Raw genomic sequence first — 27,742 nt, forward strand, 5'->3', positions numbered from 1 at the left:
TGGTCCTCTCTCAGTGGGATCAACCAAGCTAGTCAAACCATATTTGTGATCATCCGTTTGATGAGGTTTTTTTAAGTTGCCATGGCTGTGACTCTTCTTTAATAATTTCGTATTTATTATTTCCTACCTTCTTCATGGCGGCCTTATTGTGATTCTTTGAACTCATGACTACATAAAGGTCGGGGTCATACGGTGACTTGTAGTTCCTTGTTTGCTGATGTTTTACATGGGTGAAATCTTCTATTTTGAAGGAAATGTAGTGTCGCGAGATGCCTTTCATCCGTATACATCTTATCTCTTTTTCTTGCCTGTGTTGTCAGAGTTTATCGTTCCATTCTCGAGTAGTCTGGAAAATTTGGTTCTCATTTTGTGACGGCAAATAAGCTCTGCCAGATAAAATCCAGTTGTACACTAAGAGACTGTGGTGTTACAATGTAATTTGGCAAGTATTCATTTGCCTCTGTCTCCCATTGTTCCCCTCTGTTGTGGCAGTTCTTACTGCCTACTTCATAAATGTAAACTTCTCGATCTTTTTATTGGCATCAGGCCACAGATGTACTGTGGTGCTAGAATACATTTGCTGCCATGAAGTATAACCTCAGAAGGGAAGAATGGCACTCTGTTGTCCGTCCTGAGCTTCACTGTGAAATGATGAGGGCACATAATGAGAATGGCTTGGGGTTTGAACTGATAGAAGTTAAGCAACAACACTGAATCTTGAATATTATTCTACCATTGCTACGAAGCAGGTCACATCTTAAAAGAGAATCCAAAAGTCTACTGATAACGACAGCTAATTTCCCTTGGCCAGTTTGGTAATGTAGGCGGGGCTCTGTCTGCTTAGTCTGCTTGGCATGCAAGGCAGTTTTCATGCTCCATTCACAGAAAATCTGAAGTCTGCTGGCGTTGGCAAAGTGAGTGAAAAATCACTACCATGGCACTGACACGTGGAAGGTGTCAGCTGACTTGGTCAAGCACTATGCGCACAATGTTAGAGGTGAATGACAACAGCGAGTTGCTATAGGACAGAAGATTCTTTCGAATGTTGTGACGGTGGTGTGCCCTGGATTTCTACACAGAGACAGTGTCATACCACTAGAAGTCTTCTACACCTGAACGAGAATGGTCATCGACGAGAGGCAAGGGCTGCTCATACATGAAGCGATTCCCCTACGGCATAAATAAACCTGAAACCATAGAGTTAACTACTATGTGCAAAAGCCATGTCTTTACTTTAAAGCCGAACCCTAAGCATAGCCATGCAGTCTGCCTCGAGTACTTCATGTTTATCCACAAGGGATAGCGCAGCTAATTTTTTTTCTTTTCCATAAAGGAAGCTTAGTCCTATAGATGTCCGCAAGAGGAATACTTCAGAATAATTTCAGTTCTCATTTTCATGCCCCCGAAAAGTGCAAACAATTTTGTCCGGCGTGATGTGTTGCAATAGCTAACATTTTGCACAGGAGGGTGAAATACCGCAATGGTACTGTAGGTGAGGAAACTTCAATATTTATCTGCTTGCAACAGTATTTTGACGCAGACAACCGTTGTACTTATAGAAAAAAAAGTTTACAATATAATACAATGCAGTCCTGCAAATTCTCGCACTTGTTTAATGATCCTATTACGGGGCAACCAGTTTGTGCTTATGCTTTTCAGACCTGTATGATGAAAGTGACACTGCAAACGGTGGTGAAGAACTGCTAATTGGAAGTGATTGTGCATAGGAAGTTTTACTTCGCTGAAGAACAGATCAAAATACATGTCATTTGTGTCATGGTTGCAGAAAGCGGCTCACCTCAAGACATGGAGAACGCATAGGTCACTGATCTGCAGTTCTGTACAATGTAATGTTAAGCAGCGTGATTTGCTTGACTCATGAACACTTAGCTCCATTTGCTTAGCTGAAATGTTAATGCTGCTGATGTTGTTCCGTTTCTTTTGTAGCTGACCACAACTACAGTGGCCCCCAAAACATACTGTCGAGGTATCATCACTGCCATCCTTCTGTGGCTCATCATCCTCTGTGCCACAACCAGCATGTGAGTTTTTTATCAGTAATGTGTCATGCATGTTTCTCTAACTTGCAAAGGTCATGGAAGTGTTGCGTGATAGATTTGAAGAGTGACGAAATACCGTAATACATTTGTGTATAGATATATATATATATATATATATATATATATATATATATATATATATATATATATATATATATATATATATATATATATATAAAGAAGATGAAGAAACAACGCTGCGGCATCGCCATCGCTGGTCTCCGGCGCCCATCTCTCTCGCGCTGAAGCTGTGCCCTACGGCTGGTATTCCGATCCTGCTGTGCCCGAATTACTGCCAGCGCTAGACATTCCAATCAACTATTAAATCCACATTTCACTTGGTGGAGGTCAAGCTGAGGTTCCCTGTACCCATCGCGCCCTGGAACTTCGCAGCAGAACGTTAACTACCCCAATGACGGAGCCTACTTCATCGCACCTACCTCCGCCAGTCACCTGCACTGGTGTCCTTCGTCAACGGGACCCCGCTACCTTCATTGGAAGCAGCGATGACGACGTCGACGATTGGCTGTCCACTTACGAACGGGTCAGCCGTCACAATAACTGAGACGACAACCGTAAGCTCAATAATGTCATCTTTTGCTTGAGCGATGTCGCTAATCTGTGGTTTAGAAACCACGAGTCGGACTTTACCATCTGGGTGAATTTCAAGACTAAATTTTTCGATGTCTTTGGCCACCCCACCGTCCGAAAACTCCGCGCGGAACAGCGTCTTCGATCGCAACTACAGCTGCCCGGTGAAACGTTCACCAGTTATATTGAGGACATTGTTGATTTGTGTTGCAGCGTTGACCCGACCATGACCGAGGCCGTTAAGATACGTCATGTCCTCACAGGAATTGATGACGGCGCTTTCAATATGCTCATCGCCAAAGGCCCCACTACAGTCAAGGAAATCTACGACCTCTGTCAAAGCTACGACGAACTCCGCAAGGAGCGTGCTTTGATTCGCCAGCCTCATGCATCACTCGCTGGACTAGCCGCGGAGAGGGAGCCATCTAGCCTCTCTGAAGACATCAAGGCTTTTGTACGTCAGGAGGTCGCACGACAACTGTCCCTGCAGCCACATGTTAGGGAATCGTCACCAACTGGCCTTATTCCGGAGCTTCGCCGTGCAATCCAGCAACATGTATCTGAAGTCGTCCCTAATCCTGCTCCTCAATCACCTCCGGTCGCACCCTCAATGCCGTTCCCCACGACCACAATTTCATCGTCCGGCGTTGCGCCACTGAGCTACGCTCCAGCATTGGCGCCGGCTCCTCCTCAGGTATTGCGTCGCACGTATGCCGAAGTTCAAAGCTATCAAAGCGTATCAAAGCTAATCAATAAGCGCAAGGTGGCCGATATAAGGAAGTATAACATGGAGAAAATTGAGCATGCTGTAAAGAACGGGGGAAGCCTTAAAGCGGTAAAGAAGAAATTGGGCATAGGCAAAAACCAGATGTATGCGATAAGGGACAAGGCGGGCAACGTCATCACTAATATGGACAAGATAGTCAAAGTAGCCGAGGAGTTCTATACAGATCTCTACAGTAGCCAAAGTAGTCAGGACCGTAGTGAGATTGGCGGTAGGGAAAAACAGTCAGACATTCCACCAGTGACGAAGGACGAGGTCAAGAAAGCACTAGAAACTATGAAAAGGGGGAAATCAGCTGGAGAGGATCAGATAACTACAGATTTGCTGAAGGACGGGGGGGATATCGTGCTAGAAAAACTGGCCACCCTGTATACGCAGTGCCTGGTGTCATCGACGGTACCGGAAGCATGGAAGAATGCAAACATTATCCTCATTCACAAGAAAGGGGACTCTAAGGACCTTAAAAATTACAGACCAATCAGCTTACTGTCTGTTACGTATAAGGTATTTACTAAGGTAATCGCCAATAGAATCAGGACAACCTTAGACTGCAATCAAGCAAAGGATCAAGCAGGGTTTCGGAAACGGTACTCTACTATCGATCATATCCATACCATCAATCAGGTGATAGAAAAATGCTCGGAATATAACCAGCCCTTATACATAGCGTTCATTGATTACGAAAAAGCATTTGACTCAGTTGAAACCTCGGCGGTGATGCAGGCATTGCGAAATCAGGGGGTAGACGAGCCGTACGTGAAAGTGCTGGAAGATATATATAGTGGCTGCACAGCAACCATAGTTCTACATAAAGAAAGCAATAAAATTCCCATAAAGAAAGGTGTTAGGCAAGGAGACACAATCTCCCCAGTACTATTCACAGCTTGTTTAGAGGAAGTATTTAGAGACTTGGAATGGGAGCAGTTAGGGATAAGGGTAGATGGAGAATACCTCAGTAATCTGCGATTTGCTGATGACATTGCCTTGCTAAGCAACTCGGGGGATGAACTGCAAATAATGATTGATGACCTAGACAGAAAAAGTAGAATGGTAGGCTTGAAAATCAATATGCAGAAGACTAAGGTAATGTTCAACAGCCTCGGGAAGGAACAGCAGTTTACATTAGGTAGCGAAATACTGGAAATAGTAGGCGAATATGTCTACTTAGGACAGGTAGTAACCGCAGATCCAGACCATGAAAAGGAAATATCAAGAAGAATAAGATTGGGATGGAGCGCATTTGGCAAGCACTCGCAGATTATGACTAGCAGCTTACCGGTATCGCTCAAGAGGAAAGTGTACAACAGTTGCATCTTGCCTGTACTCACCTATGGGGCTGAAACGTGGAGGCTAACCAAGAGAGTTCTACTTAAGTTGAGGACAACCCAGAGGGCTATGGAACGAAAAATGGTAGGGGTAACATTAAGAGATAGAAAGCGTGCAGAGTGGGTCAGAGAAATAACTCAAGTTAATGACATTCTAGTGGAAATTAAGAAGAAGAAATGGACATGGGCAGGACATGTAGTGCGAAGAGAGGATAACCGATGGTCGCTGAGGGTAACAAACTGGATTCCAAGGGAAGGAAAGCGTAGCAGGGGGAGGCAGAAAGTTAGGTGGGCGGATGAGATTAAGAAGTTCGCAGGGGTCAAGTGGATGCAGCTAGCACAGAACCGGGTTAAGTGGAGAAATATGGGAGAGGCCTTCGCCCTGCAGTGGGTATAATCAGGCTGATGATGATGATGATGATATGCCGAAGTTACTTCAAGTCCACCTCCTGAGCCAGCATATGCCTATGCTTCGCCCCCTATGCGTTCGGCACCAACAGCTTTTGCTCCCCCCTTGCATCAGACACCATCTCCATGGCGCACTGCAGACAACAGGCCTATTTGCTACCACTGCGGCATCCCTGGACACACTACACGCTACTGCCGGCGCCGAATAAATATGGCCTTTGCTGCGCGGCCTGCGCCACCTTATTTGGCCCCCCAGTTCCCCGTCCCATCGAGTCCTCCAACGGCACCCCCCGATCCTCCGGACTTCCTGCCTCGTCGTTCGCCATCACCAGGTTGCCGCTCCATTTCGCCAATGCGCCGACGACCCGCTACTCAGCCGGAAAACTAACCACCGCAGTTCGCGAGGCACGCACCGTATTCGACAGAATTTCAAATTCCTCGTCTTAATCCCGCGAATGTTACTGCTGGCATCGTTGAAGGCGCTTATACTCTTGCGCTCGTCGACACCGGTGCCGCTGTATCAGTTATCAGCCAAAAACTCTGCCGCTCCCTCCGAAAGGTGAATACGCCCCTCGAGGGACTATCGCTTCGTACCGCATCCGCTCACAGTATACAGCCGACAGCTGTCTGCACTGCTCGCGTCGTCATTGCTGCAGCCTTCTACATCATCGAATTCGTCGTTCTTCACATATGTTCTCATGACGTCATTCTCGGCTGGGATTTCCTGTCCCAGCATCATGCTATCATAGACTGCGCCAATCCTCAAGTAGAGCTCGTTGAACCAAGTGATGCACCGTCTGATGCCCTGCTCCACGAGTCGTGTCCTCGTTTTGCGGCGAAACTCCTCGTAGCTCATGACACAACCATCCCACCCGTTAGCGCTGTTCTGGTTCCCCTCACTGCCCCTTTTACCACTTCCGCAACAGTCTTCTTTGTGCCCTCTAACGTTGTCTGCAGCCGCCGCCACTTGCCGCTGCCGTTTGCCGTTCTTGACATGAACAACGGCGCTTGCACACTTCTGGTAGCCAATCCTCTTGCGTCTCCCGTTATGTTGATCGAAGGGGAGTGCCTCGGCCGCATCGAGCCCGTGGACCTTTTGTTCGCCTTCGATGATGAGTCATTCCCTGTTTGCCAAGTTGACGCCTTGACTCCAACTCGTGTGGCTTCAGATCCGCTACAGCGGGATATTTTTGACCATTCTGTGGACAGCGCTCTAGAGCCGCGCCACCGCGAGCAACTTCTTGACATTCTACACCAATTCCGCTCCTCCTTCAACATCCCGCAATCTTCCTTGGGCCGCACGACGACCGTTTCTCACCTCATTGACACTGGCGCTCACCCACCTCTCCATCAGCGGCCGTATCGGGTGTCCCCTACTGAGCGCCGTGTTATTTCCCAACAAGTCGATGACGTGCTGCAAAGCGGAGTAATTAGAGAATCCTGTAGTCCATGGTCGTCTCCTGTGGTCCTAGGTAAGAAAAAGGATGGCTCCATACGATTTTGTTGATTATCGCCGCCTAAACAAAATTACTCGTGATGTGTATCCCCTCCCAACTATCGACGATGCTCTAGACTGCTTGCAAGGCGCAGAATTCTTTTCCTCACTCGATTTGGGCACTGGATATTGGCAGGTGCCCGTGGCGGAGGAGCATCGCTCTAAGACCGCCTTTATTACACCAGACGGACTATACGAATTTAATGTTATGCCGTTCGGACCCTGTAACGCCCCAGCCACATTTGAAAGAATGATGGACACTGTACTGCGTGGCCTGAAATGCAACATCTGTTTATGCTACCTCGATGATATCGTCGTCTTTTCAACAGACTTCCCGACCCACCTGACTCGACTTCGGCAGATCTTCACCTGTCTAACCCGCGCCGGTCAACTGAACCTCAAAAAGTGCCGCTTCGGTTACCGCTAGCTCACAATACTCGGACATGTTGTGTGTAAAGATGGAGTTCTGCCTGATCCTGAGAAGCTCCGCGCCGTTGCTGACTTTCCGAAATCGACCACTTTGAAACAATTGCGAAGCTTCGTGGGCCTCTGCTCGTACTTTCGTCGTTTTGTTCGCAATTTCGCGACCATCTAGCCCCCCTTACACAGCTGTTGAGAGGCGCTTCTAACCTCCCCTCTTGGTCGCCAGCCTGCGATGATGCATTCGCGACGCTGCGCAATGTTCTGACGTCACCGCCAATCCTTCGCCATTACTACCCTACTGCACCTACAGAACTTCACACCGATGCCAGTGGTGTCGGCCTCGGCGCCGTCCTCGCCCAGCGCAAGCCTGGCTTCTCCGAATACGTTGTCGCCTACGCAAGCCGTGCTCTTTCCAAAGCCGAGTCCAACTACTCCGTTACCGAAAAGGAGTGCTTAGCAATCGTGTGCGATATAACGAAGTTCCGCCCTTACTTATATGGCCACTCCTTCGATGTAGTTACAGATCATCACGCTCTCTGCTGGCTCGCGTCTCTCAAGAATCCGTCTGGCCGTCTCGGGCGCTAGGCTCTCAGGCTTCAGGAATACGACATCCGTGTAGTATACCGCTCTGGCCGCAAGCACTCTGACGCCGATGCTCTTTCTCGGTCACCGGTGCGTTCGCCTAACTCATCATCTCCTTCTCAAGCCTCTTTGTCAGCACTCACCACTGAGGATATGCCTTTCGAGCAACGACAAGATCCTAGGTTTTCTAACCTGCCAGCTGTCCTTGGCACTACTTCCGCGGCTATGCATCCTCGGGCACTCCGCCGACAGGCCTCCCATTTTACCATTCGGGACGGCCTGCTCTACCGAAAGAACTACAACTAAGATGACAGAAAATGGCTTCTTGTCATTCCGCGCCACCTCCGCTCCTAGGTTTGTGCCCACCATCACACTGACCCGCAAAGCGCTCATGCCGGCGTCCTGAAAACCTATGATCGAATTCGTCAGATGTATTACTGGCGGGGAATGTACAATTTCGTACGTCGTTACATTCGCTCTTGTACCGTCTGTCAACAACGCAAGATTTCTCGCCACCCCGCTGGCCCTCTCAAGCCTTTACCGTGTCCAGCTCGCCCGTTTGATCGCGTGGGAATCGACCTCTATCGTCCGCTACCATGCAGTGCCGCCGGTAATCGATGGGTCATCGCCGCCGTCGACCACCTGACCCGTTATGCGGAGACTGCTGCACTTCCGCGGCGACAGCCCTAGAGGTAGCCCATTTTCTCCTGCACCACTTCATTCTTCGACACGGCGCCCCTCGCGAACTACTGAGCGATAGAGGTCGTGTCTTTCTTTCCGAAGTAGTCCAAGAGCTCCTGTCGTCTTGCAAATCGATACATCGGGGTACAACCGCGTACCACCTGCAAACCAACGGCCTCACGGAGCATTTCAACCGTACGCTTGGGGACATGCTTGCAATGTATGTTACATCTCAATCTGGGAGCTCCAACTGGGACCAGGTACTGGCATTCCTAACATTCGCGTACAACACTGCCACCAAAGCAACAACTGGTTTTTCGCCCTTCTTTCTCTTATACGGCCATGAACTATCTTGTACTCTGGACACAATTTTGCCATACCATCCAGATGCCTCTGAGTACAGTGCTTTGTCCGCTATTGTACAGAAGGCTGAGGAATGCCGTCAGCTAGCTCGCACGTTTACCTCCAACACTCAAAGCTATCGCAAAGGTCAGCATGATAGCGATACCCCTGCTCCGACGTTCCTGGCCGACAGCTTCGTTTGGCTATGCGTTCCTGCCACCAGCAAACTAGAAACGAAATACCACGGGCCTTATCGCGTCTTGGAACGCAGATCCCCTGTTAACTACATCATCGAGACAGTCACCCCTTCTTCCGACCACCGCCGCCGCGGCCGTGAAGTTGTCCATGTCAGCCGCCTCAAGCCGTATTACAACCCTCTGGTTGGCTCTTCGCCGTGAGATGCCAGGATGGCGACTTCTTCACGCGGGGGAATTATAAAGAAGATGAAGAAACAACGCTGCGGCATCGCCATCACCATCGCTGGTCTCCGGCGCCCATCTCTCTCGCGGTGAAGCTGTGCCCTACGGCTGGTATTTCGATCCTGCTGTGCCCGAATTACTGCCAGCGCTAGACATTCCAATCAACTATTAAATCCACATTTCAATATATATATATATATATATAAACTGATATTGCTGTGTTGCCTCTGAAACCTTGCAAAGTACACATGTTTGCAGTGAATTATGACAAATGGAAGTTGAATAAACTTACTTCCTCTTAAATCGGTATGCCTAGACAGTTGCCTGTACCAACTCCTTGACCTGATTGTTACTTATAGTTAGTCTAAGGATTATAGGTATTAAGGAACCATGCATGTATGTCTGTCCATAAATTGTGCTTTATCACTAACAGATACAATTAAATTCCAAACTAATTGCTTTTGGGACTTTTACAATCCGTCGAATAGGCCAAACTGCAGAACAATGTTTCCGGTTGGCGTAGTGGTTAAGAAGTGTCGCCAAAGTGTATTGGTTCAAAAACAATATAGTGTGTACTGTGACACTGCACATACAATTTAGCTATTTTAGACGTGAGCTTGCTGCAATGCAGTACTTTGAGCATGCTTTGGTGAGCGAAATATAAAATTTCGCTAAAGTGATACTTCAAGGTATATTATGAGAAATATTGACAGTGTGTTCATACATAAAGGTAAAACAGCCTCGTATGTCCTCTGTGTGACCTTTAGCAAAAGCTGAAAGGCTGCAGTATGCTTTGTATTACTTTTACACTTGTGCCTTTGGTAACTACTGATGAAGGGTACCAAAACGATAAAAAAGAAGGCACCTCTCAACCTGCAATCAATGTTGCACTTAACTGTATTATTTCATTCAGTGCAAAAGTATTTATCACATTCCTGGTTCCTCCTTGCAGCGTCCAGTACAAGACTCGATTCAGAGACCAGTCTCGGTGCAGCCAGCCTCCGGAGGAAATACAGGGCAATAAATAACGCAACCGGAGACTGCTGCGGTGCAGAAATGAACGTCGCCAACGGACTGTTGCTGAAATCATAAAAGACATCAACAGTCATGTATCGCCTACAGTCGCCGCACTTGTTGAGGCTCAAATGAAACTGAGACACGTGAATCGCTTTGACCATCGTTGGAGTGCACAAAACAAGCCATTTGCTCTAGGCCTTTAATTTCATACTCGAAAGGGGTACATATATTGTAGAAATCTCTTCATGCTTCCATCACAGAGGCCACTTCCACTGTGCCTGAAGCGAGTGCCCCTAAGAGCAGGATTTTCCCCCGAAATTTTCAACCTTATGCAAGGAAGGCTGCTTCATTTTCAAAGACTGAGCGCCCTTGCACGATTGTTTTTGACGAAATGCATATTCAACAGGAGTTGTCGTGCAACACTTCTTGTGACCAAATTGGACTAGGAGAGTATTGCGGCAGCCAGGGTGAGCGCCTTTGCAATAAGGCTTTGGTATTTATGGCCAGAGGCATTGCAAGGTCATGGAAGCAACCCCTTGGATATTTTTTTTGCCACAAGGCTAAGCCTGCACAGGCCTTTAAAGAGTTGCTTATGCAGTGCTACAATTCCCTTTTGGATGCTGATTTACAGCCAGTTGCTGTCATATGTGACCAGGGACGCTAGAACCCAAGTCGATTTGCAAGTATTGTAACTCCCGAGAGACCTTATTTTTCCTTTGGAGGCCGAAAACTGTTCTTCCTCTTTGACGCCCCACATTTGATGAAGTGTCTACGATACATGTTTTCCAAGTAAGATTAGGTTGTGGGCCATGTTATTGAAAGTTCTTTCATCCGGGAAGCCTATGCTTTAGACAAGCAGCTTGAGATACGTTCAATGCCCAGGCTAACAGACAACCATTTCAATCTTACATTTTGTTCCAGAATGTCAGTTAAACTAGCTGCGCAGGCCTTAAGCAATTACTGCGCAGCGGCGATGTTTGCACTAGTGACTTTTCAACGGCTACCACCCGAAGCTGTACACACAGCAAGCTTTGTTGAGAAAGTTGACCGCATCTTCGACACCCTTAATAGTTCCAAGAAAAAAGCAAGAACGCCTTATGCTACCGCTATGTGTGCCGGCACCCTGCACGAAGCCTTCCTAACTGAGTGTACATCTGATTTTGAAAGTGTTCAGGTGCTTGGCTGTCGAAGGCAACCACCAGGCATTCGAGGATTTTGTCTGATATTAAGGTCCCTGCTCATGCTGTATGAATACATTACATCAACCTTCAAATTTGAGTAGAAAATGCCGCATTTTTTGATCAGAAGCAAGTCCTGTTATACTTCAGTGCAAAAAGTTCAACTGAATCAGGCTTTGGCAAGCTTCACGTTCCCACAGCTTCATTCACAACTTTTCTAGAAGCTTCTGAACATCTATTTAAGGCTACTGTTGACAGTCTAGTTTCTCATGGCTCAGTTGGTCAGTCCTTCTGCTGTCTATTCAAAGAGAAAATCTCAAAATGCCTGACGGTGTGTGATGATGCCGTGTATGTTAATTTGTTTTCGTTGTTTGCACGAGTGCGACTACACTGCTTTGCGAGGCAAAAATTTCAGAACTGCGCTGCAGTAGCTCGTGTTAAAGGCTGCGGTGCAAGTTCGAAGACTGGGCACTTGAGTCTTTGGCCTTTCATCAGAGAGGAAGCCCATTGCTATACAAACATTCGGCAGTAGAACATTGCTGATGTATTTTTGTACGGAAACAAAGTGTTACAACAGGGAAATGCAAAACATAAAAATTGCTGTAGTTGCAAATTGAGCACACGCACTGCTGTGGTAGCAATCTAACAAAATTTTGAAGAGTTGTCTATATCATAATGTCATGCTTGTGGCCACATGACACTTTTCAGAAACTAGCACTACAATGTGGGTCTCGTGATTATTGCTTAAGAGAACATACCATCTGAATAATGCCGCAACAGCCAAGGGAAATTTTGGTTGTGACCACAGCTTAATGTCCTCCTCTTAGCCACTGTCGCGCATGTCGACGCACTCTGCCACAAAACGAATTATCTGCTCCGGGAGAACATCTTGCGTTGTGTATAATAATTAATAAAGCATCACGGCCTTCAATGTAAGCCTCGCCTTTAAGGCTAAGTGTCTTAATGCCTGCACTTCGCACAAGGGACCAGCTACATGGGAAATAGAAATGGTTCTTAGCTCTTGATAATGGCAGTAACAGAACATTTTAGGCTGTCAGAGGTGGCAGTGTCGACGTTTTCTGCTTCTCCGTGCATGAATTGCTTGGCAGATCGTAACATGTATTTTTCTGAAAACGCTCAATCCACCCGCTTTATGCATCAAATTCATGCATTCCAAGCTTTCCAACTACCTCGCCGATTTTTACATGCAAAATGCTGTCATCAAAGCTTACAGCTGCAGCTCTGGGTAGCATAAATTATGTAAGCATGGCCTCACCAACATGCATGTATCATGTAAGCAGCACCGTAGTCTTGCTTGCTAGCTTTCCTTCTTGAACGTAGAAGTGTTCGGTTCAGTTTTTTTTTTGGAGGCCCTGGAATTCAGGCTGGATGGCATCGGTACCATAGTTTACCCATATACATCCTCCTCCATGCAGATGTTTCACCCACAGTGTGTTATCGTGCAGTTTCTTCTGCAGTGAAAGAGCTTTGTTCCTTCTGTTTAGCACAGTTTGTCATTACACTGCTACACAGTACACAACACAGTGTTCGCAACATACATAGCCGACATGAATGGGAAGAGGCAGCGGAGATTTCAGTTATGACATGCACAGAAGGTAATTGCAGGTGAAACGATTCCTTCACTAGATAGTGATGAAAAACTCGACGCACGGCGGCGAATTTGACAAAGTTAGAAAAGAAATATGAAAAGTCACGACCATTTTTTGTTGCTGGCGGACACCCTCTGCTGCTGGTGCTGGTGATAATGATGCAGTTAGTAGTGGCCACCACGTTTAAAACGCAGGGACAGACAAAAGTGTTTTCCTCTTTTGTGTTATGTACCTTTTGTACAACAAACGACTCATTCAAACTGCAATAGCACTTTGTTATTATGTCCGTCATGAAAACTTTACCAAAGATAGCTATGATTTGTACTATGGCTTGTACTTTCATATTCAATGCACTGGCAAATAAGGTTGCAATATTCAACTTCTAGCTTATTTTTGTGCATAGATATACCTTTCATTCATAGAATGACCAGCTTTCGCAGCACTCGCTGACTACCTTACAGTGTTCTGTACCTGTTAGCGTTCAGACTAGCCCAAAAATAGTTGCATTTTAAGATCTGCTACCTTTGCAAAATCATCATGCAGGCATCGCAGATAGTGTCCATTGCGACATTGAATTTGGCGAGTAGCAGAAGAAGAAGTGGAGGTTTCCGAACGTCTGAAGCTAGCGCTCTTCCACTTTTCTGGATTTTACATCGCTGTGAGCAATTTGTGATCTCGACATCCTTCGGGATGGCGGGCGCACGACCCCTGCGCCCACCCGCCACCATCGAACAGGCTACAGCGTACTCGACGGGTCACCTTGACGTCGCGGACGTGGAGCTTCCAGACTCGGCAGATGATTCCACCGTGACAGAGATGGATTCCGACAACAGCTACACGCCTGTACAATCGCGCCGCCTGAAAAGGAAGCTGCGGCGAACATCAGTAATGAGTGAGACACCAAAGAAGAATGCTAAAAAGCAAGGGGTCTTTTCCGTGGCCTTCGTACCAACAACGGCAACGTCGAATCTGAATGTGATAAACAGACAGCACCTGACGCAGTTTTTCGACCAGCTGGTTCCCGGTGAAGTTGACGAAGTCAGAATTAATCCCTGGAAGAATATGCTGACCGTGGATGTCAAATCCCAAGCTACAGTGGACAAGCTGAAAGGAATTGGTGCGCTAGGCAACATGCCGGTCCGTTCCTTTCTTGCACATGGGAAAAAGACTACTGCAGGTGTAATCAGCGACGTTGACTCCGAGATAAGTCAAAGCGATCTCTGCACGCTGATCAAATCTACGGCGCGCATTGTGGATGTTCATCGATTCGGCCGCTCAAAGTGCGTTAAATTAGTCTTTGAAACTGAATCCCTCCCATCCCACGGTAAAGTGGGCTATGTGAGACACCCAGTTCGGATGTATGTTCCAAGACCTGTTCAGTGCCACAAATGCCACAAGATCGGACATGTGAGCGCCGTTTGTCGAAACGAGGTATCCTGCCGTCGATGCGGCGGTACGCATCCTCATGACGCATGCGAGACGGAGACTGTCAAGTGTTCGAACTGCTCGGGTGCCCATGAATCGACGGCTAAGGACTGTCCTAAAATTCGGGAAGAAAAACGTATACTAAAAAAGATGGTGAGAGATAACTCGACTCATCAAGAAGCGGCCGCGTCTATTCGTCGTCGCAAGCACCGTTCCCGACGCCGACACAAGGAATCGGAAGGCAAGCCTAGCCTGGATAAGTCAACTTCAGAGTTAACGTCAGCTCAGGTGCCACAACAGATTGAGTCTAATCCCGCTAAGAGTACTCTTGCTGTAATGTCGCAGACAGTGTCACATGCCAAGGATCAGACAGAGGCTGTTGTATTACCTACCGCCTCTGATGCTGAGTGGCCAGCTCTACCATCAAAGGCCAACGCCAGGCCTAATCCCAGTTTGGTTGCCACACGTACTGAAAATTCCGACAACCCCGATAGCCAGCAGGTAAAAGAAATGCTGAAACAGCTGGTTCGTTCAATGCGGGTGCTGCTCTCCAGCATCAACACGCAAACAGCAAAGTTTACTGTTCAGTTTTTGGACGCATTTGAGCAGCTCTTGGCGGCATTGCAATAATTCACAATGGCGCAACAAACTAACCCCACCTCTGTGACGATGCACTTGCGCCGCAGTGTTGTGATGCAATGGAATGCCCGAGGCCTGCGTGGTCGGCTGAGTGACTTCCGACAGCGGGTACAGAATTACCGCTTTCCTGTGATTGTGATCTGTGAGCCCAACATGCCGGCTGCTTTCCGCCTTTCTGGATATGTTCTGCTATGGTCTAGAGAAGCAAACGAAACAAGCAAAGTGCTGGTATGTGTACGCCAAGACATTGCGCACGTCCGCCATGCTCTGCAGCCCCACAACACGAACCACTACATTTGTTTGACGTTAACCCTGAAAGGACGAGTATGTTCTGTAATTGGCGCTTATATTCCACCGAGGGATGGCTTGGACAAATCATATCTATTTTCAACAATCCAGTGTTGTGCAGCTCCTCGTATTATTGTGGGGGACTTTAATGCTCACCATCCTGAGTGGGGTAGTGCAATAATGAGCAATAGAGGAAGAGACCTGGCAGACTTTATGCATACGCAAGATCTCGTCAATATAAACGACGGCTCACCGACGTTTCTACGCGGAACAACCTACAGCAGCTGCTTGGATGTGGCGTTTGTTTCCAGAAACCTCCATCCCTCCGTTTCTTGGTGTAGTGATGTGGAAACACATGGGAGTGATCACATACCAACGTACATATGCATCAAGTGGTTTGCACCTGCCACTTCACCTCGTGTGCAATACACAGACTGGCCCGCCTTTTGGGCAGCGGTGGAGACTTCCAGCGTGGACCTCCAGTCACCATCTCAAATAGAGGGACTCATTACTTCCTCTCTCAGTGAGAACACTCGCTATGTTAGTGTGCCGGTGTCAGTGTCCAGCATCGACGTGGAATTCGAGCGGCTTCGCGCGATCCGTCGGCGGGCCGAAAGGAAGTACAGAAGAACGAAATCCGCGCAAGATCTCGCACTTTCTCGCCGAGCTAAACGTCAAGTTTTGCGTCACCTGGAGAGGTTAGGACGACAACGTTGGAGACAGTTCTGCTCATCACTGGATCCCCGTAAGCCCCTGTCGCGTATCTGGCATGTTGCGAGAAGCTTGCGCACACCTCCGCGAGAAAGGCACCCTTTTCGTGCCCTGGCCCTTTACCAACGCCGCAATGAAGTTGACGTAGCTGAAGATTTTTGTAAAATGGTTGTGGGCACAAACCAGGCACAGTTACCAATTTCAGAGGTTTTTGCAACACCTTCGCCGAATGATCAATACGACGTGCCCTTTACAATAGCTGAATTAGACGCCGCTCTTGCTTCTTGTCGGCATTCATCTGCACCTGGTCCTGACGGGATTACTTATTCAACCTTATCGAACCTAGGCAAGGATGGTAGAACTGCACTACTTAATTATTTCAATGATATATGGGCTTCTAATACTGTTCCTGAACACTGGAAAATTAGCCGCCTGGTTGCTCTTTTGAAGCCTGGAAAGCCTCCTCTCGGACTTACCTCATACCGGCCAGTTGCCCTAGCAAGCTGTGTTGGAAAAGTTATGGAGCGCATGGTGCTGGCAAGACTTGAGTGGTATCTAGAGAGTAATGATCTTTATCCGAATATGATGACTGGATTTCGCCGCGGACGCTCTTCCATTGACAGCGTCATCGACCTTGTGGCGACAGTAGAACACGAAAAGCGTCACCGTCGACTAGTAGCTGCTGCATTTTTAGATATAAAGGGAGCTTACGACAATGTCCTCCATGAAGCTATTCTTGATGGACTTGACGACGTGGGAGTTGGTGGCCGGCTGTACTTGTGGATTGTAAGCTATCTCAGCGGCCGCTCTGTTTACATGACTACCCTAGTGAAAAAACCTATATGAGTCACAATAACCTCATACAAATTGTCATACTAAACTCATACTAAACTCGTACAAATCTCATATCATCTCATACAAATCTCATTCAACGTATGAGAGGTATATGAGATTTTATGAGATTTCTATGAGTTTAGTATGAGAAATTTGTATGAGGTTATTGCGACTCCAATGGCTTTTTTCACTAGGGTACGCCTGAAGGAGATACTACCCACTTTCAGGTCGGTCGTGGAGTTCCACAGGGAGGAGTTCTGAGCCCAACTTTATTTAACGTTGCGCTAATTGGCCTGGTGAGTGAACTGCCAACTAACATCCACATAAGTGCATACGCTGACGACATCTTCATCTGGGCCTCTGGTTCGACGCGCCCACAACTACGTGCGAGACTGCAACGAGCTGTGTCATCAACATCGATGTACTTACGGCGTCAAGGTTTATTTTTAGCGGCAGAAAAGTGTGCAGTGATCGCGTTTACGGGAAAATGTGTCAGCCGCTACCCGATTACCCTTCATGGAGTCGTAATACCATACGTCTCCAGGCACAGATTCTTGGGAGTAATTATTGACCACCGACTATCTTGGTCGAAACATATTGCTATGGTGAAGAAAAGGCTAATTAATTTTTGCCATGTACTTCGTTACATAGCTGTCATGAAATGGGGTCCAACTGAGCGCTCCTTAATACGCCTTTACGAGGCTCTGTTTGTTGGCTACATCCGGTACAGTCTCCCAGTACTCTCTAGTATGAGCATTTCCTGCTTGCGGACTTTAGAGAGCGTGCAAGCGCAGGCACTGAAAATATGCCTTGGACTGCTCAGATGCACCTCTAACAAAGGCACAATTGAAGAGGCACACGCTCGCCCAATGTCCATATACTTGTCACACGAACCACTTCGTGTATATTTACGAGCACTTACAAGACACCGTTTTCACCCACTCAGCAAGATTCTGGATGAGAGGCCGGACTGCAGTTTTACAACTGCACTCCGCTGCCATCAGTCGCAAGTACCGACAGGATATGCCCTCCCATATCATCCCACCCAACCACCATGGACGATGGATAAACCTTTGGTGCACCTTCGTGTTCCCGGAATACTAAAGAAATCAATGGTACCAATTAGTGGACTGAAACAAATTACTCTGGCACACATCTGGTCAGAATATCCCAGTTATATTCCCGTATTCACCGATGGATCTGTGTCAGCACAGGCATCCGCTGCAGCTGTGGTCATACCAGCTCAGAAAACGACTCTGCATTTCCTTTTGGGACATACCTCTACATCAACCGCTGCCGAACCTGTAGCCATTCGGGAATCTATTCGCTATATATGTGGGGAACCACCTCAAAAATGGTGTATATTCACGGACTCGAAGACTGCATTACAAATTCTGGAAAACTGCTTACGCCACACTGCCTATCAGCCTCTGGCACTAAACATTATGGATCTCATCACATCTGCCCAGCTGCAAGGCCACATGATAATGTTTCAATGGATTCCTGCCCACTGCGGCCTCCATGGGAATGAGCAGGCCGATGTTGAAGCGAAAAGCGCACTCATCAATGGCTTCCAAACAGCTGTGCCTTTTTCAAGAGCGGATACGACGTGTCTTCTAAAGAGTTATATGAATATTGCTACAGCAGCTTACTGGGCTCAACCAGACGCCCGACACATCCGTCTAAGAAGGCTTGATCGAACATTTAAATTTTATGTTCCGCGTGATATTCCGCGTCATCAGACATGCTTGATACATCGACTTCGTTTAAACGTGGCTTTCACGCGCAAGTACTTACATTTAATTGGACAGATGGACTCACCGGAATGTTTAACTTGTGGCATCCCAGAGACTGTGGACCATGTATTATTGGTGTGCCCAGAGTATGCGAACGAAAGAAATGTGCTAGCTGCTTCCTTGAAGCGTTTAGACAAGAGGCCTCTGTCGGAGGAACTGCTGCTGGGCGCTTGGCAGGACAAGGGGAAGGGCGTCCAGGCAGTGCGCGCTCTTTGCCGTTATTTGAGCGCCAGCGGACTTGATTCACGTTTGTAAAGCAAGCTGCTGTGTCTGTATATATATTTCATATGCCTTCTCCCACATCGTCACCCATCATGACCTTCTTTATTCTCTCCTTCCCCTTCCCCAGTGCAGAGTAGCAGGCCAGATTTTAATTATTCGGGCCAACCTCTCTGCCTTTTCCTTTCAATAAATCCATCTATCTATCTTGAATTTGGCACAGTCCATTACATACATGTTCTTTAATTTGAATATTACAGGGGCAGTTTGCTTGAATTGATTGCAGCTAAGTGTTGTAGATTCATATTTTAAAATAACACTCGGATTTACAAAAAAATCACAACCTAAAGTAAGACTGCTGCGATGAGTGAGACAAACTCGTTTTTGGTGGTAGCACGGATCTCGGCAAAGCCCTCTCCTTTAGACATTGTTTGCAACAACTTCAAATAAGACAAGTGGGAGCATCTTAGTTATTTTTTTTTAACAAAAAAGTATCCTTTCCACTTATGGAGTGAGCTACTATTCATGCACCTAGTCGCAGTGTTAGTGTTCTGTAGTCGTTACGTCCGAGAGGAGCCCAAAATTAATTGTTTTCAGGTCTGTGTTATCAAGACCTGTTCATGCAGACATTGGAGACGAAATCTGATTACAACACTGAACTTTCCTACATACCTTACATGCATGTCCTTTCATTTCCATACTACGGGTGCACTTCCCTTGCTAGCATGCAGCCTAGTTGTGTAAATTTAAAATAAGAATAAGTCATTTCCACATTCATCATGACTTCAACTATGACTACTCCAAAGAGCGAGGGGTGCCTGTTACCGTGGGTGGTGAATCGCAAGCCAGGAAAAGCCTATGCCTCGGACAATTATCAGCGCATCTTCAGATATGAATACTGGGGTGAGCACCTAGCTCATTTTTGCACATAGATTAAGTTGTACAAATGGCTTGCGGTTTTTTTTTTGCACTGCATTGCTCTGTTCGACGACATGCATATTTAAGAGAGTTATCATAAAACTATTCTTGTGACCGGTTTTAGTGACTGGAAGATTATCGTAGCTGGGTGAGAGGGCATTTGAAGCCACCACAAATTCACAGTTGTAAATGTACACACACTAAGCATGGTGATACTTTGTTCAGCATGTCACACTGCAGCAGAGACTTCATAGCAAACAACAAGCAAAGATGACAAGTTTTGGCATTTAATGTGCAATAAATAATTTCGAAGCATTTGCACAATATACATGGAAGACCTACTTAGGTGACACAAAAACACCACATAACCAAACATGCACGTGGTATGAATTATGGTGGGTGAAGAGGGCTGGAAGGCTGTAAACATTCTAATTAGGTTACCCAAATCACTGCTATTTTATGGCACCTGCGATAATATCAGTTTGAAAGGACACTATTTACATTATGCTCTTATCGCAACTGCGATCGCATTGTAAGCGCTTTTAATAATACCGAGGCGTGTCAGCTAAATGTTTCATCAAGCACAAAGTAATTTTACATGACATTTGTCAAACACAAAAAATGAGTTTACTCATTCCAATGCTGACACACATCTGTAGGAGGGGAGGGCAGCCATGCACTGTCATGGGTCCCATTGTGAAGGCAGCGCAAACCGTTGTTGGTGCAGAAAACACTATGTTTTAGGGTATCCGTGGTGGCATCGACCTAAATTCGTAAATGAAGCTTTCATCTAAGTGCTCTCTCACCCCAGAGCTAAGAATGATTTTGAACAGAACTGTACGCAGCATTGATTGCCACATATAATGAGAGCTTTTGGGTCATACCAGATGGTAAACTACTTTAATCGTTGCACCGTAATAAAGTGGTCAATAGAAGCTTTCTTCTATTGTCGTCATTATCTTCTGGAAGTCAATTCGTTTTTCTTTTTCACTTTATTTAATTTTACAGCTTCTATGTATAAGTATTTTTGCTACTGCAAATCTTTAACATACTTTATTTTCGTATGATTGTGCTGGTATGATAAATCTGAATGTTTGCAACAGTCTCCTTTAGCGGCTGGTGGCTCCCCCACTGCTCGTAGCCACCCGAATGTTTGAAAAATCAAAACGCGCCCTTTTCTTAAGCATGAATCCTATGGGAAGTTTCGCAACTGGTAGTATTAAAGAGCTCTGCGTATAATTAGTGTGGCTCTTTGGTGATGAGCTCTGTAAGAAAAAGTTGTCAAAAAAGCAGTAACACTTGATTTCACGATTTGCAATATTTTTTCCATGGCACTGATGCAAGCTAATTGCAATATTGCAATAGAAAATTACCATAACTTTCACTGAGTACTTTAAAATTATTCCAAATGTTACCTAGGCAGTGTAAATAGCACTAGCCATCTTCGACATACTGCAATCCCTTTCACAACGTGACCTTGTTTACTGCTATAAATTGTCAGTGTATCATGAAGTGAACATTTCTCAAAATGCATTGAAATACTGCAGTATGCTTCGCATAAGCTGAGATTACAGGACGAATGCAGATAATTACAGTAATAGTAGGTAAAGTTAAAAGAATATTTTTGAGCTAGTTCATGTTTGCCGTTATACAGGCATGATGCATCAGTGGACATGAAGTTCCGTTTTTGTTGGTGTTCAGTGTTGCAAGCATACAGCATGTGTCGCAATGAGCACAACACCGAAGCGCAGCAACACAGTGACTGTTTTTTGCAAAACATTTTAGGTGAAGTAATCCAACATGCTTCTGTACTGATGCCGGCAACGCTATTTGAGGCATACTGAATACATTATTTAGCATGAATTAAAAAGTGCAATACTGAAATGCACAAAAAATATTAATGTAGCAGAACTCATTGCCGCAAACTGAAACGGTACTATCATCATGTGAATGATCAAGCCTGAATTGGTGCATCTGCAGTAGCTTGTTAAGTGGACGTGACGCAAATGCAGAACTCAGGGGCTGTGCAGGTCTTCCCAAAGAAATCTTTCACTGCGCTGGATTGCATCAAAAATTAGAGGAGTAATTCACCGATAGCAAAACCAGCAAACATGCTTGCCAGTCATCGAACTACAAAATGAGTGCAACTCTCAGCAGTGTTGAAAATAACTTTGAAAGGTAAAGAAGGATACTAAATGTAAAGTACTAAATGATGTTGACCAGTCTGGAACAATGTGGAAACAGTAGAATTCGGCTGGCATCAGTGCAGACAAATGTTCTTTATTGTGGTCTAATCAAATTGATAGAACTTCTACCTACAGTACTGAACATGAAAAATATAACTAAAGCTGCTATGATATTTTGCTCAGCGCAGCCTTCTCCTGTCTTGGTACGCACGACTTATGATAGCTATTGGAACTGCAAAGTTCAAGCGAACTAGACGAGACCACTGAGCTCTCCCCACAACCTGGACCATCAAGGGTGCAGCACTCAAGCACTAACTCCACCGACATTTTTTGGGTTCACCGCGGTGAAGGCGACCCTGCAGAACTACTGTTTCCTGAGGACGAAATAGCAGCTAGAAATAGCAGCTGTGATGCTGCTTCGCGACTGGTCCGCAGCTTCGAAACTTGCGCCAAGAACCATAGCAGCCGCCAGTGCATGAGGCATAGTACTACACCACAGGACACAGTAGGGGGGCGACACTGGAAGGACTAGCAGAGTCCGCACGCCTGTCACAGTCGCAACAGCATGCCCTGCAAATGCAGCATCTCCTCGAGTTAACTCACAAGAACATTGAGCTTGAGGCAGCCACTCTGCAAGCACGATTAAGGGTTGCTGTGAATGATCAGGCTACAGCAACATTTGTAGCAGATTCGGCAGCCAAAGTGGAAGAAGCTGCTACAGCAATACTGAACAAATGCGCTCTCTTGGCAGACCAGTTTCCCAGTGTAACTAATGCTGCCAAGGATGTGGTAAAATGCCAGAAAAAGGTGTGCTAAAAAAAAAAGAAGCTTGACTTCGAGGCTTGCAACTTATCGCTAGAGGGAAAGTGTCGGTTTTTGGAACTAGAGTTGATGCAAATTAAGAAAAAGCGTCGACTTTTGAAACTCTGAAAGCTACAGCATGACGCCAGCACAGAAGCCAGTGGTGTATAAATAATGTTTATACTGTAGTACATTAGTTTTTTGTAAATAGGTTCAACCTTATTTTCTGTGTCCACCTTTTGAACAGCAAGCAGCTGCCCAAAGCGACACAGTCTGAGGCTGAGAATCGATTCTGCATCCTTGGAGACAGTAGTTGAGTACCCTAACCAGTCCGCCAACCGGAATGTTTTATGAATATGTATTTGTAAAATATTGTGTTCAATAGTCAATATTATTTCACTGTTCTGTATGATGAAGTGTTGTGTTTAGTTTAGCTATTTCACTTTATGCGATTTAATGTTCCAAACAACTCGGTCTGAGGCCGAGATTTGATCCTGCATCCTTTGGCACAGTAGTCGAGTGCCCTAGCCAGGTTACTCCGTCAACCCAGTGGCGTTATGAATATCTATTTGTACAATATTCTGTTGAATAGTTAATTTTATTTCACTGCTGTGTATGGTAAGTGTTGTGTTTAGGTAGGCTAGTTTATGTTATGGGGCTTATTGTCCCAAAGCAACTCAGTCTATGTGAGATGCCTTAGGGGTGGAAGAGTAACTGCCACTATTGTTGTCATCATCCCTCTAGTACATACCCTGCATTGCCATAGCATTTCCAATACCTTTCCAAAATGAATGCAGTCTTATGTTAGTTACAGCCTACTAGTCCCTGCAAATTGTCATAGGACATGTCAATTCAAATCAGTCTGTATGCATTAACTACAGGTCAGCCGCAATACCGATTTCATTGCAAGAATTTGGTCTTTATTCAATTTTTCAATACAATGAAATAAAGCATGCTAGTTCTCCCACCTTCTGTATTCCCTATGTTTTCATTATCACTTTCTAATTTTCTTGTTTTCGGATCAACTTTTGCAAATTCTGCCTGCCAAATTATGGTACCTAGGCGCAATCAAGTAAGATCATGATTTTATTTATTTCTATGGAGGTATACTGTAAACTACCATTGATTTTCTAAGAGGTCCTGGAAAATCAGCAGCCTTTATTTCTTCTTACTCTACATAGCCGATGCAAAGAATCTCATCACTGGACTTGTGGCTTAGACAGTGGATAGATCAATATCCGGCAGAAAGGACATTTCCTGTGAAACAAACAATACATAGATGACATGACTCCTATTGACAAACTTTGAGTGGAAATTCTGGCAATTGTGTTGCCTGTGGAAACATTTGTTTGTCCACTCAGTATAACGTGTGCATGCTCATCACAACATAAAAAGAAATCCACAGATGACATTAAAATGCTGCCCTGTGCAAACCTACTGCAAATGTTGATAGTGCCGCGAAACCTTCAAAACAGTATTTGTTGTTTTTTAACAGCCGCCGGCATACAGGCTTATCACTCTGATTCTGGACCGCGTATCAGTTCCGTAATCTTTGTTTGTTAATGCTCGATGTCGCGAGTCACACCGTTATCAGTTTTGTTGTAGCGAAAGATGCACAGAGATCTGTCTCGAAGGTTCCGGCCACTCGGGTGTCTTTTCCACAATGTTCCAGCCCGTGCTGGTAGCTGTTTGCGACGTTATCTGGATTGTTCTGTGCAGCCTTTAAATTGAGCGTTGGCGAGTGTGACGGGCATTCTTGGTTCGACGATCGACGAACACGTTTGTTTCTATCGCCGCCGCCGAGTTGCTTAGTTCTTTTGCGGGCGCAAGTCAGCCCAAATAAAGTTTCTTTAGTGCAATCATCGACCCCTTCATTTGTGTCGTCGACCTCGTCACCACTACGTGACAATAGCTCACTGACATGGACCTGCTGCACTTGCACGTGACAATAACCCCATGCTAGAAAATTCTTCGATGCGAGCATTCATTTACCTCTACTTTTGCAAAGGAAATGAAAATACGTCATACATAGATCATTCAGTAAGACGTAACAAACTATAGTGCAAGTTTCTGCTGGGTTGTATTTAGTGTTATTGTCCCATACAGGCTTTTGTGATGTTTACACTGTTACAGTTTCTGCCATGTGACACACCTAGGTATAATGCGTGTACATAGACTGACAGCAACATAGATAAGTACAGCCTGGTCCACTTCTAGCTATAACACGGTCACTGCTTCCAAAGTGCCATTACGTTCAATCGAGCCACGTAATAAAGGTAAATGGCAGACCATGCTCAGCGCCACCTCCGGGTTCCTTCCTGCTTGCATCGATTTGCTTTAATAAGTGCCTGCATCGGACGCAATTTTGATTTGAATGTAGTGACAGTGTTATAGATAGAAGTGGATGACCCTGTACATACTAAGCTAATGATTTCCTAATTGTTGTTATAAAAATGACCCTTACATATATGTTTCAATTAACGGGATTAGACTATATTGTAACGTAACGTTACACAGAAGGCGCTCTGGCACTCTGACACCGAAGAACACCAACAGCCAGTCAGGGCAGCACGAAAGCGGAGCACTGTTTCACTTCGTCGTCTTCTCCGAATCGCCGGTTCAAATCTTCGTCGTCTATGAATGGCATGTGTCATTGCGCCCCTTCTTGGCAGCATCGCCTCGATGCTGCAAATGCTGCTTGATGCGATGAGCTGACAGATGTTATGCTAGGTTGGTGTGGGATACCACAACAAAAAACGGGGCACCATCAGTCTCAAGAATAGTCAGCGGGGCGATCGTGGTAGGGTTTCATCCGGACGACGTGTACAACATCAGTGAACTTGCGTCGTCTGCGGTTTGAGGGATCTTGGGTCGCGCATTCAACTTCGTAAGTAACGTCGCTGAGGCGGCGGAGGACACGATATGGGCCGAAGTACCGGCGCAGCAATTTTTCAGACAGCCCACGATGACGAACGGGCGTCCAAATCCAGACATAGTCTCCAGGCTCGTATCCAGCGAAACGCCGTCCCTTGTTGTAACGGTCAGCGTCTAGTTGCTGTTGTAGGTATATGCGCTGCCTTGCCAGCTGCCGTGCTTCTTCCGCACGCTGGGTAAAACTAGCGATGTCCAGGTCAAGCTCATCTTCGTCTTCGGTGTATACGGGCAGCATTGTATCCAGTGGAGTGGTCACTCGACGGCCGAAGACAAGCTCGAAGGGTGTGAGCCGCGTCGTCTCCTGAAGTGTCGTATTATATGCGAACGTGCCATATGGGAGGATTTGATCCCAGGTCTTATGCTCCATATCCTCGTACATAGACAGCATGTCGGCCAGAGTTCTGTTTAGCCGTTCCACCAAGCCATTAGTTTGTGGGTGGTATGCCGTGGCCCGTCTATGGCTAGTGTGTGTAAGGTTCAGTACAGCCTTAGTCAGGCGGGCCGTAAAAGCTGCCCCGCGATCGGTAATGACAACAGCCGGAGCGCCATGACGCAACACGATGTCGTGGACAAAAAACTCTGCGACTTCGGTGGCAGTTCCATTTGTGAGCGACGCGGTCTCAGCATATCGGGTCAAGTAGTCTGTCGCGACAACAATCCAACGCTTTCCATTACTTGACTTCGGGAAAGGATCAAGAAGATCCATCCCCACTTGTTGGAAAGGAGTTTTCGGTGGAGCGATCGGCTGAAGAAATCCAGCTGGTTTCACGGGTGGAGTCTTTCGGCGTTGACATTCACGGCAGGTTTTTACGTAAGATCGCACTGAAGGTAATAATTTCGGCCAATAGTATTTCTCCCGAATTCTTGCAAGCGTACGACTAACTCCCAAGTGGCCGGAGGACGGTTCGTCGTGACAAGCGCTTAAGATATCAGGCCGTAGTTGCGTAGGCACTACGAGTAGAAATGTCTCTTTGGATCTTTCAAAATTGCGCTTGTAGAGAACTCCACTTCGTAAAGCGTACGACTGCAAGCCACGACGAAAAACAAGCGGTACTCTACTACCGTGTCCTTCCAGATAATCGATGAGCGGCGCCAGCTCCGGGTCCTTGCGTTGAAGGTCAGCCATATGTGATTGGGTAATGGCCCCAATAAAGGGAAAATCGTCGGCGTTTTCCACTGCAGTGGAGTCCAATGGCGCGAGTGACAAACAATCCGAATCTTGGTGTTTATGTCCCGACTTATACACAACAGTGACGTCATACTCTTGAAGACGGAGGCTCCAACGAGCTAAGCGTCCAGACGGGTCTTTAAGGCTTGCCAGCCAGCACAAGGAATGATGGTCGCTCACAATACGGAAGGGTCGTCCATACAAATATGGTGGAGGTGGAATCGGAAGCCGGTAAATTGGACCGCCTTCTCGGAAAGGCTGTCAAGAAGGCCTTGCATCTACCCAACAGCTTTTCCAACACCCATCTGTGGATGCCATCGCGATGCGGTGGCCTTGGCCTGGTCCAGCTAAGACGAATGGCGCAGGCTGTCCAGCTGAAGGCCCTCGCCAGGCTATTGAGGCTCGGTGAACCCGCAGTGGATGAGCTTTTCGATCTAGTTCTCAACAAGAGTTACAGACACATCTCGGACGCTTTCGAGGTGCCTGAAGGCACTACTGCGCAGCAAGACTTTGCACGTGCAATAAACAAAGGCTCCCCTGCAGTGGCGGAAAAGCAGCAGGGAGGCTACAATAACAAAAACCTCTTTGCTCACAAAACACAATTCACAGCTAATGCGTGGCTTTCCCATGATTCCAAACTCCTTCGTGACGAGCATCGGAGCAACGCCCTCCGCATACGCACGAATCTTTATCCAACAAGGACTCTGTAGAATCGTCATTCAACTGATCCTACAGATCGTATCTGCAGGCGCTGTAAGAGAGCCTCTGAAACTGTTTATCACATCCTCCATTAGTGAAGGATAATGAACCAACTGAGGACAGCCCGGCATAACTACCTGGCTCAGCAAGTTGAGCGGATGGTACGCGAGAAAAAGCCCAACGCAACCATTGCACGGGAGAAGACATAT

The sequence above is a fragment of the Amblyomma maculatum genome, unplaced genomic scaffold, assembly GCF_055883805.1.
Source record: "Amblyomma maculatum isolate TAMU_Amacu unplaced genomic scaffold, ASM5588380v1 scaffold_51, whole genome shotgun sequence".
NCBI classification, from domain to species: Eukaryota; Metazoa; Arthropoda; class Arachnida; order Ixodida; family Ixodidae; genus Amblyomma; species Amblyomma maculatum.